This window comes from Limulus polyphemus, unplaced genomic scaffold, assembly GCF_000517525.1.
Source record: "Limulus polyphemus unplaced genomic scaffold, Limulus_polyphemus-2.1.2 Scaffold2427, whole genome shotgun sequence".
Classification (NCBI taxonomy): domain Eukaryota; kingdom Metazoa; phylum Arthropoda; class Merostomata; order Xiphosura; family Limulidae; genus Limulus; species Limulus polyphemus.
The window spans coordinates 106957-116700 of record NW_013668037.1 but is presented as its reverse complement, the minus strand read 5'-3'; the positions used below and the strand labels follow the sequence as shown (position 1 = coordinate 116700).

Below are 9744 nucleotides of genomic sequence, written 5' to 3'. Positions count from 1 at the left end.
ACAATAATGTGTGTGTAAATAGTGAGTAATTGAACTGCAGTCAGAAGTATTGTTGACGTTGGTTGATATAGCGTTTGTTATAGAGCGACTGTTGAAAATAAGCGTATCGTAAAGTTGTATTCGGAAAGAATAAACCAGTTTTATTAAGTAAGGACTTGTGTCGCTAAAGTTTCGTCGGAATGAAGTTACGGAAAAATCAATTAACAAACGGAGACGTAACAGTATATTTTACTGTGATAAACTTCAATTGTCATACTGTATCTTGATAAACAATATCTATTGCTGTCTTGAGCTGTTGTAAAGTACATGGAAAAATTCGGATGGTGTAACAAATATTGGGAAGAAACAAAGTAATGCTCGTGGTTTAAAACGAGAGAGTCGATAACTAATATGTTTAATATATATATATAAACCAAAACTATGAATAATGTCATTCGCTTTGGTATTTGTTCACATAAATAGTGAACGCAATATATTTATATACAGGCAGTTTTTAAAGTAATTTGTTTGAGCAGCGGCACAGGTTTTTTTCTATTAAAACCTGCCACTCGGAGCGCTACAGTTAGTCTGATTATTATTTTCAGATTAGAGCGGTATAGTCTCATATGATATAGTGTGTTAATAGATGATTTATTAAGTGACTACATTGAATTTAGGTTTTCGTAAAGAAAGTAAGAGGATGGCTAGCTGGCTATGAAATTATGTCGGTGGATGATTATGTGATTACACAAGATGTTTGCTTCAATGAAATGGATCGAGGAATGTCTCTGTTAGTGTAATTGTAAAGAGACAGTAGATTGTGCAATAAAGATTTGAAATTGAAGGACAGACGTAATGGTAGCTTTGACTGAGAATTAGTGAGTCGCAAATTGTAAATTTAAGAATTGTGCGATGACAACATAACTTGTTAATTTTGAAGTAGGTTGCTCATTAAAATAAGGCCACCACATGTTACTTTTATTGGGCCTAATTGATTCTGCAAGATAGCTAAGATACCGATAAATAATGGGCTAATGGAGTACACGTTATATAGTTTACTAATATTAATATTATAGTATCACTAAGGGCTACAAAGAATACAAACGGTATCACTAAGGACAGTGAATTAAAGCTAAGAAACAGTTTGTAATTTAATCATTTATGTTAATATTCAAAACTTTATTGCCGCCTTATCTTTTTATACGAACAGCACTTGCATTACACTGTTCCAGATCACTTTACAAGTTACACTATATTTACAGCACACTACTAATGCTAGTACTACAAAGGACACAACGTTTTACATATAGACTTTTTCCTAACCACCATAAAATTAAATAAGTATTCTATACACATTATATAGAATTGTTTGTTTTTGTGCAAAGCTACACAAGCTATCTGCACTAGCCATCCCTAATTCAGCAGTGTAAGACTAAAGGGAAGGAAGCTAGTCATCACTACCCACCACCAACTCTTGGGCTACTCTTTTACCAACGAATAGTGTGATTGACTGTTACATTATAATGCCCCCATGACTGAAAAGGTGAGCATGTTTGGTGGGATGGGGATTCGAACCCGCAACTCTAAGATTGCGAGTCAAGCACCCTAACCACCTGGCAATGCTGGGCCAATTATATAGGGTTGGAAAAAACAATTTTTTTGGAAAGAGTTCCATATGGCACCCCCACCCAAAAATTGTAGAATTGCCTGGATAAAAAAGATTCTGAAAAGGGTTTATTTTAAGGGGCGTATTAGAAAAATTGGGGCATGGCTTTGACAAGCATTTGTGTGAATACATGTGATAAAAGTAGCCTTTTTGATGGCTTTATACAAGACATTTGTAAAGTTTATCCCCAAGAAGATTGTACATCTAATTAATGAAGTAAGTGGTATAATAATGTATTGAAATTAGCAGATCATACTATTAATATGATTTATTAATACATAAATATTACTTTGATGATTTTTTTTTAAATTGAGTGGGGGTGCCATATGGAACTCTTACCATTTTTTTTTTGAACACAAAAAAATAAATAAAATGGTATATAATTCTATTTTCTTATGAATGTATTTAATATAATAATCATTTCATAATCTTGAAAATATATTTTCATTTGGTTAATTCCTCTGAAAATGTTGCCTGTGTGTTTACGTTTCTTTGTAAGTCATTTAGTTTCTACTACTAGTCTTTATTCACAATCAGAATTGTTATTCTGTTCCTTCTTTGCATTTTAACAACTGAACTTGAAGATGCACTCATCTTCTAGTTAAGAGCTGATTTTTGTAGCTTAGTGGCAAGAGATTCCAACTTAGCATATTAGAAACTCTTACCATTAAGCTTCAAAAATCTGCTCTTAACCAGAAGACTAGTGCACTGCTACTACATTGTGAAAATGTAATAAAAAGAATAGAACATGAACTTCAATCATTAAGTTGGCATTACGGGCTCAAACAAAGTGTCATGTCTTAATTACTGTAAACACACTTATTTTATCTTATGACAAATTAATCAAAACAGTTTGGATTTTCTAGATAGATATAAAAATCATATAACACTTAGAGATCACCTATCAAAATCCTTTAAAAAATTGGAAATAGTAAATCAGAATATCATTCTGTTGGTTCATTAAAAAGTTAATGCCATTAAATAATAGGAGGTTTATGTGTATTCATATATTTACTGGCTATGTTAATTTTTAATAAGCTTAGCTGTCACTACTAGCACTTTAGGATTTTACACCAATGACATCCAACTATTTCAAATTGTGTATTTTTTTATTTCAAGTTATAAATTTGGAATGAGTTATTAGTATATTATTTACAAAAATTTTGAAAGTTAGGATAGATTTAATTAAGATATAAAATAATTCAAACTAGAAGTTTTTTGTTGAATATCTATTTCATTTTACACTTTTTTCCATTTGTATCATTTATAAGTAAGTTTACTAAATGCATTTATTGGATTTTTACCTAAGACAGAAATATGATTGCTCTTGATAAATCTTTTCATCTCTTTTAGAGCAATTTTCATGTTGATCTAGTATTCAAGTTTAGTTTGCTCTCAAGCCAATATTTTAAATAATGCTTCTCAAAATACTTTTCAAGGATTTCTTTGTTGTTTGGAAAATTAGTCTTATATTTTTTGTTTTATATTGATTTTACAGTATTAAAAACAGCCATTTTTTATGCTTCTAAAAAGAGCAAACTTTGATACATTTTAAATTAGTCATAAAGAAAATCCTAATTCCACATTGAATAAAAACAATACTTTGTTTTTTTTATCTGCTTGGACATTTATGAAACTTATACTTACAGTTGATGGAAATGTAACCATTGGCACATGACTTTACATCATGAAAGCTATAACCATTGGCATATGATCTATGTCATTGAAAATGTAAAACCATTAGCACATGATCTTGGTTCACAAAAAGTGCAATCATTAGCATATGACCTTGTGTCACTAAAACTGTAACCATTAGCATGTGACCTTGTGTCACTAAAACTGTAACCATTAGCATGTGACCTTGTGTCACTGAAATTGTAACCATTAGCATGTGACCTTGTGTCACTGAAACTGTAACCATTAGCATGTGACCTTGTGTCACTGAAACTGTAACCATTAGCATGTGACCTTGTATCACTGAAACTGTACCATTAGCATGTGACCTTGTGTCACTAAAACTGTACTGTTAGCATGTGACCTTGTGTCACTGAAACTGTAACCATTTTAATCATTATTGAAGCAATTGAGAATTTTGAGGAATTCGTGCAATTGCTTCATGGTAATTTCCAAGTTTAAGATATTTTTCTTGAGAGAGCAAAAACAAAACCTAAGGAAATAGAGTGTAATACATGTATATATATAATAAAATGGCGTAAGAAACGACCCTGTTGTTGAGAAACTAGGTCAATAAATAGAGGAAGTACAAGTAGCCTAAGATTGCTAGTTAAAGGATGAATAAAATATGTTAGGTCAAGAAAACTAGAGAGTAGTGGTATTGAGAATCATAAGTTACAAAACAAGTTATAAAAAATTAAGGTATTGCCTAGCAACGAAATAGATGCACTAGCACCAGTGATTGACAGTGATTAATTACTGACACCAACTCGTTAGTACTTAGAGGCTACGAAAAAGTTTATGTTAACATGCAAAAGTGGTACTTTGATGATATATTCATTACACGACGCTGGTTTACTAGCACAAGTAAGAAGGCAACCAGCTAACTCACCATAACAGTAACCAATCACTTGAGAGTTTTGGTTATAGTTTTGGCAGTCTAATGTATTATAAAAATTAACCAATAAGGTGTGAGAACTACTTTTGGTTAGTGCTGCATACTGTTTACGAATTCGTAGCAACATGAAGGAAAAATTTTTTAAAAACTCATGTTTGAGGCAGAAAATCAGTCTCCTCACGAGTTCTTACAAAGTTCTCATGAATTCCAGCAGATGCTCTAAGATGATGTTAAAAGTATCCAATCTGCAAAGGTACACCTCATATTGTTTACAAATTCGTAGCAACATGAAGGAAAGATTTTTTAAAAACTCATGTTTGAGGCAGAAAATCAGTCTCCTCACGAGTTCTTACAAAGTTCTCATGAATTCCAGCAGATGCTCTAAGATGATGTTAAAAGTATCCAATCTGCAAAGGTACACCTCGCTAACTGCGTTGCAAGTAAAAGTTTTCTGATTCTCAAGCTTCTATCAATATAATTATAGTAAGAAAGATATAAGAAAACTTATAATGTGGAACTGATTATTAGTAAAAGGCTTATACGAGATAAAAGTATTTTTGATAAATGAGAGAATTTATCTATTATTATTACATTTATTATTGTTGTTGATTATGTACTGGAAAATAAAGACAAGTAAAGACTATTATATTAATAACTGAAAGACTCAAACTCAGTTTCTTTATTTTACTGTAAATTACTTCGAGTTAGTGATGTATGAGCTCCACTCGCCACTGCAATCCTCAGCTAAATAAATTTGGTGTAATTGGCAGTATAATAGAAACTCCAACAATTAGCCCTAAGGGCACTGCCTGTTACATTATTTTTGGCCCCAAAAACTTCTACTGTAGTATTCTGTTTAGTTAAGTAAACTAGTTAAGTCTTAAGTATTTATTGATCCTATTTTTACTGGTTAGAAATTTACTTATGAAATATATAACTATTAATACATCACATTATCATTGGATGGGAAAGTGGAATAACTTTCACAGTATACGTGAACTCTGAATTACAGAGCTGTATTTTTTTCATAAAACATCTGATTTTGTCTTAACAGAAATGAATAAAAACCCTATAACCCGAATGCTTTCGAAAGGTGGACCTTTCTTCTTCAGTTTGCTACCGAAGAAGAAAGGTCCACCTTTCAAAAGTGCTCAGGTTATAGGGTTTTTATTCATTTCTAGCAAGAATTCTTGAACCTACATGTTTTCCTAATATCATGAATGATTTTATCTTAAAGTATGGAAGTCTGCTAAGAGCAGCTGATTGCTAATGCTTGCTTTTCCATTACACATACAGGATGTATGGTTCTTTTTTACTGAAATTTGAGTATTTAGGGCTGCATTATGTATATAATGAGTTATAAAATTATACAAAAATAAATATAAATTGCATATTTAATATAGAATATATTTAAAAAGTATTGGAAAATATTAGCTGTGCAAATATAATGCTTCTGTCTGTTGTTTCAACTGTATTTGTCTTAATAATATTGAAAAACAAAGGAAATTACAAACTTTGTTCTTTGGTAGGAGTTATTTTTTACTTTTCCAATGAAAATTCCAGGTTTTGAAAGGATAAAACTAAATTTACATTGATACTTAGAAGCTATGGTTTTTTATTGAATTTGATATGCTAGTTGATAGGTTACTTTACCTGTCTGTATGAATCCTCATTGAGGAAGAGAATTAATAATAAAGTTTACCTGTGTGTTCAGTATAATCTGACCAGTATTGGTATTTATTTAGAAGTAAATAGGAGAAGCAGTATAAGCAGGTTTGATGCTCTCATGAGTTTGTTTGTAGGGATTATTAATGCTGAGCATTATCATAATGTTTTACTATTTCTTTTTATAAATTATAATTTAGTTTGTTTTTACAGTATACAGTGTGTACTTTAAATTAAGCAGTATGTGTTTATCTCTACATGGTTTACACATATTCAGATGTATGATTCACTATGTATTTTGGAAGTACTGTGTAATAAAGGGACTTTGATAATTTTATCAAACTTTTTAAAAAAAATAGATGATCAAATAATGATAAAACATTTCCAAAAATGGGATTCTTTTAATAATATAACATTGACTGGTGAAGAAAAAGATACTGGACATGGTTGATTTACTGGAGAGACACAGTTGGTTTAGTGGAGGTAAAAGTTGGAAATTATTTACAATTTTGAAAATGACCATGTTTCATACCATTATGGAAACCCATCATTCTTCCCAATTATCATATGTGCACAAAGAATAAAAAAGGTAATTTCAGAGGAGGTTTGTCACTTTTCCCCCATTAATAAATTATAATAACTCAAAACAACTTTTACATTGTTTGTATTGCAAATTTAAACAATCTGCATAATGAGCACAGTACAATTTTTTGTTTTAATTTTTTCAGGAATTCTGAAATCAAGAAGAATAATAGAAAATCCTTGTTTTCAGTTTTCTCTTTCTTACTCCATTGGCTATTTGTAAACACAATTATTTTTCCTGTTTGTAAATGAAGTATAACTTAAATAGCAATGCACAAAGACCTATGAACTATTATTTTAGAAATCTGTGTATTTACTAACAGGAACACTGTTTCCATTGTATGAATGTAAACCTACTAGAAACAGGTATGTTTTAAATATTTATATCTATCATCACATACATATATTTATTACAGTTATGTGTGGTGTACAACCAGTCAAAGATTTATTATGTTGACTGGTTAATAGTCTTTGAACCAAATAATAATAATAATATGTAGATTATTATAAACAAATGCTGCACTGAACAAAAGTGTTTTATTCTTTATGACACTGTGTATAATTTAATCATTTATTATTAGTAGTCTTTATTTTTTGTAAACTTTCTTTGCAAGGGATTGGATTAGGTATGTATGTATTCAAGATCAACTCTTTGCTTGCCTAGACTGTAATGAGCAGATCAATAGGAACTGTCTGGCTTGGTCAGACTGTAATGTACATGTGACGTGAGGAGAATTCACAACTGCTGCTATCGTATAAATCTGTACATCACACCAAAGTTTTAGAAGCTCAACATATATTTTCTGTTGCATGTTGAATAGTTAAAAATATGTTTTAAGAGACATAGTAAACTTGTTTTCCCTCCAAATAGCTCTGTATTCTTAGTGTTATTACACATGTATATGTCTTGTCTACATTTACTTAGCTGCTTTTGGATAAGTCTAGCTCTTTTAGTTATGTATGTACTGTTAATTGTGTAACATGAGTATTTGGAATGAATGGTGGATGTTTGAAATGTAGCATGCGACAGTTTAAAAAAAAGGCAAATTATAGAAACTAGAAAAACTACCAAATGGTTCAAGCTTTTGTATGCACAAGGTTTTAGTTTAACATTTCAGATGTGCAGTTTTACTGTTATGCTGAATTTGATTAAGAATTTACTTCTTTTTTTGTTATTAGCATGAGGTTGTACTTATACATTTGATTAAATTTATAGTTTATACATATAATTACAACTTTGTACTTAAACAGTAATCCTATAATTAACAGGCATTGCTGAAGTTGAATAAACTTGTTAAATAATTTTGAATATGGTGAAATCTGTTCTACAATTTCATTGAATTTAAAGAGTGAATTTAAATATAATTATTGAAAATCCCTTAAATCTTGTTATTCATCAGAGATAAATAAAATAATACCCTGATAAATTTTTCTCCTCAGCATAACCTACAAATAATCATTATATAGACATGATAATTTGTTTGGTCTGTGTCCTTCAAACGTATTTGGTAGGACATTAATAATAATATAAAAGAACTATCTGCTTTTGCTTGTTAGGAGGAGTTTAATGACTTAGTTAAAGCTTTACAAAATCCTTATAGTATTCAATTCCAAGTTATATTTTCCCGACTGTAAATGTATTTGCAAAGAAAGTACAATGAAACAATTTTCCATAGTGGTACACTGTATGTTGCAAAAATTTTTCAAAGGGATTCATGATCACCACTGGATACTGTGCCAGGAGAAAGTTTGGGATCAAGAGAGTGGATACAAAGGGCAAGAACTCTTACTAATAGAAGACCAGTATTCTGGACTCTTTATATCACACAAAAATACCAGCTTTGTATGAAAACAAAGCCAACATGGGATGGGCTCATCACATCTCATGTTCAACTGTTAGATACCTCAAGCAGATGGAGAATGAAATGAGTATTTGTGCTATTCCATACGAAGACATGTATACAAATCACATCACTGGTTGCAGTATCTATGGATTTCTGTGTGATTTGACTGTCAAAATGTGCAATGGGAAACTGTCATCCCCGTAAAGTAAATGGACTATGAAACTGAAATAGGGAGGAGTGTGTACATGTACTCTAGATATGACAGCCTAACAATGGAAACTATGTTGCATGGCTATTGTCATGATGCATGGAGATCAGACAAAGCATGACTGGACATAGCAACATGATGTACTCAATCCTCTGTATACTTAAGCATTTAATTTCCTTTCTCAACTTTAACATATGTGTATATATATAATGCTGTGAAAGAGTTCTATATGTGGGATTTATTTCTAATCCACAACATTAAATCAAAGGCGTAGTAAATGTCATCTTGTGCATGTGTCTCCAACAAATTGTTTTGTGTGTGTTAAATAATTTAGAAATTTGTTTGTCATTTGTCATGGACCTTTTGATTCAAACTTTTCAAATTTCTTAACAAATAGCAGCAAGTACAATGGAGTTACTTGGTGATATTGATATAACTTTATATTTAATTAAGAGTAAAGTTCAAATAAAACATGTTTTATTATGATTTTTTACTTTGATTAGTTAAGTCTAGAAGTATGGTTGTGGTATCTAGAAAGCTACTTTGTATTACCTGAACCGATCCTTGTTGCTGTTTTATGAAACATGTTACTTTTGTGGGACTAAAAAGACATGATACTGACAGCACATTGAAATCCTGTTCACCTTAAAGTGCACCAGCGAAATATCTTGCAGAAACTGTATTGAGATGGAATTAGTGATTCTAATTTCAAGGACACCGACTTTGAAGACAAAGTGCTATCTTTTGCACTTAAATAGATGGTCAGTAACTGCTGGTAAACTCTATGTATTTCTTTTGAAAATGTCAAGTTAATAAAATTTTATGGTCATTATTGGCTATGAATAGTTTTGAATGATGTCTTATAGCTAGAATGGTAAGCAAAAGAAAATTGTGGTTTTTATCTTATAAGTAATAGTTGCTTCTAATTGAAACTAAACTAATCCTATAGATAAGAACTAGAAACTTATAAATTAATGAAATAATTCTATTTATCAAACTTACTAGAAATACATAATTTCATAAGACAGTATACAAGCTTAAATCTGATATGATAATGCACGGCTGAATTATTTGGGTGGGTATCATTATTGTTAATGATATTGTTACGTCTCCGTTTGTTAATTAACTTCCGTAACTTTGTTCCGACGAAACTTAAGCGACACAAGTCCTTCTTAATAAAACTGATTTATTCTCTCCGAATATAACTTTACCGATACACTCAACTTCA

General features: G+C 30.8%; 1 long non-coding RNA gene across 1 annotated transcript; it reads left to right on the top strand.

Moving 5' to 3' along the window:
* The first annotated feature begins 566 nt into the window (after positions 1–566).
* On the top strand, positions 567–9353 carry LOC111087652. The gene is made up of 3 exons (XR_002612314.1): positions 567–857; positions 6611–6830; positions 8174–9353. It is a non-coding gene; the product is annotated as an uncharacterized LOC111087652 (long non-coding RNA).
* The last annotated feature ends 391 nt before the right edge of the window (positions 9354–9744 follow it).